At 34.0% G+C, this 5,204-nt stretch overlaps 1 long non-coding RNA gene across 1 annotated transcript; it reads right to left on the bottom strand.

The window, feature by feature from the left end:
• Positions 1–258: 258 nt before the first annotated feature.
• Positions 259–4,636, bottom strand: LOC139488622 (uncharacterized). Its single transcript, XR_011656050.1, has 2 exons — positions 4,515–4,636; positions 259–845 (listed from the first exon to the last, which is right to left on the bottom strand). It is a non-coding gene; the product is annotated as an uncharacterized lncRNA (long non-coding RNA).
• Positions 4,637–5,204: the final 568 nt, after the last annotated feature.

Genomic DNA, 5,204 nt, shown 5'->3' with positions numbered 1-5,204 from the left:
TTTTTCTGGATTTCTTTGACAATATTTTCTTTTTTATTGTTGGAAACTTGACAATATTTTATTTTTGACACCAACCAAAGAATTTCGCCACAAACCGTCTGCTAGGAGTCAACTGAAAATCGCAGCGAGGTGAAGGTAATGTTTGCGATATCCTTATGAGATGAGTAACACAAAACAAAAAAAAACCTCTTACCCTTTGCTTTTGTTTCATGAATGTTACACATGTACCATGTCAAATTAAAAAAAATAAAGTTAAAATAAATGTTTTTTCAATTTTATTTCTATTCATAGATTTTGATAAACAAAAGGTCAAGAATTCAGTTCCATATTTCAATTTTTGTCTATGAAAAAACGCCCTTCTGGACACCCGTACATGGTACCCTTATAGTCATTTTTCATACACATGTGCCAGTTAGGCCATTTCTTTGGAAACAATGTGTATACTCCTTCGGAAACTTTCTGGATCTTCCACTCGCCTTCCTCACCTGGCTTTGTTTTGGTCGACTGAATCAAACCGTCTCGTGTATCGGTCATGTAAACATACCATTCTTGCCATTTCTTTGATGTTATGTAGAAATATGGTTCGTTTGCCTTGATGCGTTCAAAATTAAATTTGTGACTATTACCGAGAGATATGGTTTTGTGAATCCCATGCAGTTGACCCTTTGCGTCAAACCCCATAGCTACATACCACCGAGGCCATTCTTCAGGACGTAAAGAAAAAGAGCTAGCTGTACAATCTACTTCATCACAGAAGTTAAGTTCGTCTGACTCTACTGAGACTACGAACAATGTCACAACTGCGAGAATGAATATTACTCTAGCCATTGTTTGTCCTGGAAAAGCTGAAATTAATGTAAAAGTTAAATTAGTTACTTTTTCGTCAAAAAATAAAATAAAACAAGAATGTGTCCTAAGTACGTGGATGCCACATCCGCACTATCATTTTCTATTTTCAGTGGACCGTGAAAATGGGGGTAAAATCTCTAATTTGGCATTAAAATTAGAAGGATCATGCCATAGGGAACAAGTGTATTAAGTGTCAAGTTGATTGAACTTCAACTTCATTAAAAACTAACTCGACCAAAAGCTTTAACCTGAAGCGGGACAGGCGGACGAACGAATGAACGGAGGCACAGACCAGAAAACATTATAAACCATAAATGGGGCAAACAAATAGGATATACCGATGTGGCACATGAAAATAATAAGACCATTCACAGAAAGGACAAACAAACATTATACAAAAAACTCAAGACTGAGGAACACAAACCCTAATAAAAACGGGTCCTCGGGGAGGGTAAACATATCATGCTCCACACATTATATCCGTTGTGTCGCTCAAGCAAGTAAACAATTACAACTGTTAACTTTGCTTATATGTTATGATATGTCTGCACTCACGCTACAGTTGAAATCAACTTCTTTTCTCCGTTCAGATCCGTCAGAATGATCCGAAATAGCACTGTCAAAACCCCGTCAGGACAACATTTCTGTCCATCAACTATTTAAGGTTAGAAATGCATTTCTACTATAGAAGAAATTTGAAGAAAAATGTGTAGATCAGTTCATTGGGTAAATGTGTGTTATTGTACTTTGTGATTATTTTTTATAATAGGTTCTTCATTACCAATAATTCTAAAGCAATAGGGTAATACAACTCTTATATTTCTGTTATTTTTAATGAAAAATAATGAAATAATTTAAGTTAAATTAGAGTTCATGTAGTGATACATTAGACGCTATTCTACAAAAATACATATTCTTACGGTCAATTGAGAAAAGTAAATGTTGGCATACTTTAATCACAACAATTTTCATATTAGGCTGCATTTCTTTCTAAACAAAATTTTGTAAAACGTTGTGTCGCGTTTGTTGTTGTTTTCTAAACGCTAAAAAAAAATAGAAACAAATACATCGTTTAATAAGTCTTTACTGACCCTGTTTGAACTTTCAATGCACAAGTTGTTGGTAAATAGGCTTTTTACAAACGTAGAAACAAATACTTCGTTTCATCAGGTTGAAGTAAGAAACAAATGTAGCAACAAACGACAAACGACAAACTGCAGACGCATTTTTATCGTTTGCATAGTTTGTCAAAGTTTATGTAAACTTTGCAAACGTATGTTTGAAAGAAATGTTCAAAACATGTGCGCGCTTAGCCGTTTGCATCGTTTTTGTTAGAAAGAAATGCACACTAAGGGTAAACGAAGAAAAACGTGTACATGTATGATTAAACACATTAAAATAATTTCCGTTCTAAGTACATTTGTAGTCATAGAATTTTACAACGATATACCAAATTAAGCAGTTTGTTTAAAATAGAGATACATAAAAACAAAATAAATTACCATATGAATAGAAAGTGCTTTAAAAAACTTTCTCCGCTATATATTGAAATGCAATAACAAATAAGCAGCTGCGCAATGAGCAAATGATACGCCAATCGCATTTTCGAAGAATGAAGTGCAATGATCTGCAATCACTTCAATGTCAAATCAGAAATTCACGAAAATTGAAAGAGAGCTTATTTACGTCAACAGATATAAACAATTCACCAAAGTTTAAGGTTCATCACAACAAATGGACAAATATGGTCGAATTTTTAAATCAAAAATTACTCTGTGTGCAGACTTACCTGTACAGTTTGTAAAGTTTTAAGGCCTAGCATCTACTAGATATATAAAAGTTAAATGTATTTAGCATATCGGAAAGATGAAATCTTTTTTGGATTTTATTGGGCATTGTTTTCCCTTCCTGTAGAAGGTGTAAATAAAAAATAAACTAAGTTGGGATATAACTTTGAGATGCTCCCTCTCGGGTAAGAACTGGTTTGTCTTGTATTGATTGTCCTTGATAGGCATGAACAATAGATATCTACTCTACACATTTATAGGCGAGTTAAAGAGTTTACATCCCAGCTCCTTTGTTCTAACAGGGGTGATCTGAGCCGGACCACCCTCACCAGATCATCCCAGTTTGAGTTTCTTTGTTATGCATGCTTTCCTTTGTTCTGTAACATTTTTGCGGGAATGTCAAATCCACTATAAAACTTACAAACAATTATACGGAGAAGACTATCTATCAAAATTCTCGTAGAAAAAATCCAGTGTATATGCTAGGATTCGAACTCAAGACCTTTAGCATATCAAGCCACGACACATACCACTACACCAGGACGACTGGATACGAATTAATAGTAATTTGACATATTTAAAGGAAGCAAGATCTTTTTATAAGTGGGGCGGCCGCGAGTTGTCAAACCTTTATTCAATGGGGTTTAAACCTTTTTCGTTTATTACATGAATAAGTAAGTTTTCAGACTGATTGTTCAATTTGATTTTACACTTTTTCAAAAGTGGGGCAAGTCGGTAAACAAGAGTGGGTCGATTTTTTTTATAAAGTGGCGATATAGTGTGGGCCGATTGGCAAGTGGGGCGAGTTTACATTATTTGATATCTATTCATCGGGTTTGAGGGTCATTAAGGGTATACATCATATAGTAATATATATAAAGTATATTATAATGGTTGTGTGGCATTCTAAACTAGATTTTATGAATTGTAAATGGTTTTCCGTCGAATCTAAAACAGCTGGGAACAGTTATCCCATTCGGACTTGGTGTGTCAATGTTATAGATCACCCTCTGGCCTCCGGCCATCGGGGTGATCTTACACTGACACACCGCGTCCTTGTGGGATAACTATTAATTATCTGAGTGGACAGTATCAAAGTAATTAGAAGAAAAATGACTTCCCTTCACCTTTATTCCCGACTTGGAAGGGATCCGTCAGGTGGTTCATTCCCTCTATTCCCACTTTTTATAAATCTCATTCTGGTAAGAAAAGGTAAAATTTCATGTGGAAATAAATAGGAGGAAAACTGTTTAACAAATAAGAAATCATCATTTTGAAAGTTGGAATCAAGACTATGAATTTACCCCTTAATTTTGTAAAACTATCATTTGATGTTATTTTAATGTAAATAAAATAAAATAAATAAATAAATGATGTACGGTCATTTTTATCAGACCGTTTCCATTGCAATTTGGCAACTAACTCCAAAATCCCCCCCCCCTTTTTTTTTAAAATAAAATGCAATGAAACAATAGAAAAAAATAAAGATTTGCACAAAGTTTTCCCCATGTATATGTACAAAATTACACATCTCAATTATGCATCGTCTTTTATCACATAACATGGCTGCAGAAAGGGTCATAAACCTTAACCATTTTACTTCAATGTCGCTATCAAAATGTTCCCCATTTCTTTATAAACCCTAAATCCTAAATTATCTTCCATTTTTAGAACGGAAAGGTAAATTTATGGATTAAGAACACAGGCACTTGTCTCAGGTATTATATATAGGATTTTTTTTCTCTAAGACATTACCCGGATTAACAAAAAAAAATTAATGTTTTTTACTTTAGAATCGATATTTTTTTTTATGTATCAAATACAATGTATAAAGAAATAAATGAAAACGAATAAAATAAAATTTAAATTACAACTTACCAGTACGAAAGTTTTCCCCAATCTAAAGGTGTAGTGTCCAGACGAGGTTTAAATAGTCAAGTATAGACATTCAATTTGAGTCTCAAGCACGAGAAAAACGTTCCCCGCGAAAAGTGAACATATAATACCACTGTGTCTAAACCACACCGGCAAAATTTGCTCGGACTCGATGGTATCTAACATCCGGCACAATGACGGAACACCAATAGACAAAAGAAAGGTAGGTTTCTCCTTTTTTTTTTTTTTTTATGATATCGAAGAATATATATACATATACAACTATTTTCTATTGTGAGATGCAATATTTTCTACAACCGTTCTATATTAACGGAGAAATAAGTCAAAATGCATGTCAAAATGACGAATTGAGTGAACCTTGCCTCGAAATTGTTTAATTTCTCGTTAAATTGTTCACATTGTACGGAAAGAAAGGTATGGAAAGATAGATATTGACACGGAGATTGCAAATTTAGTTATTATGAGCATCTCAATAATTGTATCTCTGTGTATGGAACGAAAGAAATGGGTCATGTCAAAATGGAACTGGCCGGTTTCGTCAATGTATACAACCCGGTTTCGTCATAGATTTCAAAATGCATAACCCGGTTTGGTCAAATAAAAAAAATCATAATCGCATTACATTATAATTGATTACTAGAACACACCCGTGATATCGCGGGTCCATGACTG

Source organism: Mytilus edulis, chromosome 9 (assembly GCF_963676685.1).
Source record: "Mytilus edulis chromosome 9, xbMytEdul2.2, whole genome shotgun sequence".
Lineage (NCBI taxonomy): Eukaryota > Metazoa > Mollusca > Bivalvia > Mytilida > Mytilidae > Mytilus > Mytilus edulis.
Note: the sequence above shows the minus strand (reverse complement) of the source record. Positions and strands in the feature narration are given on the sequence as shown.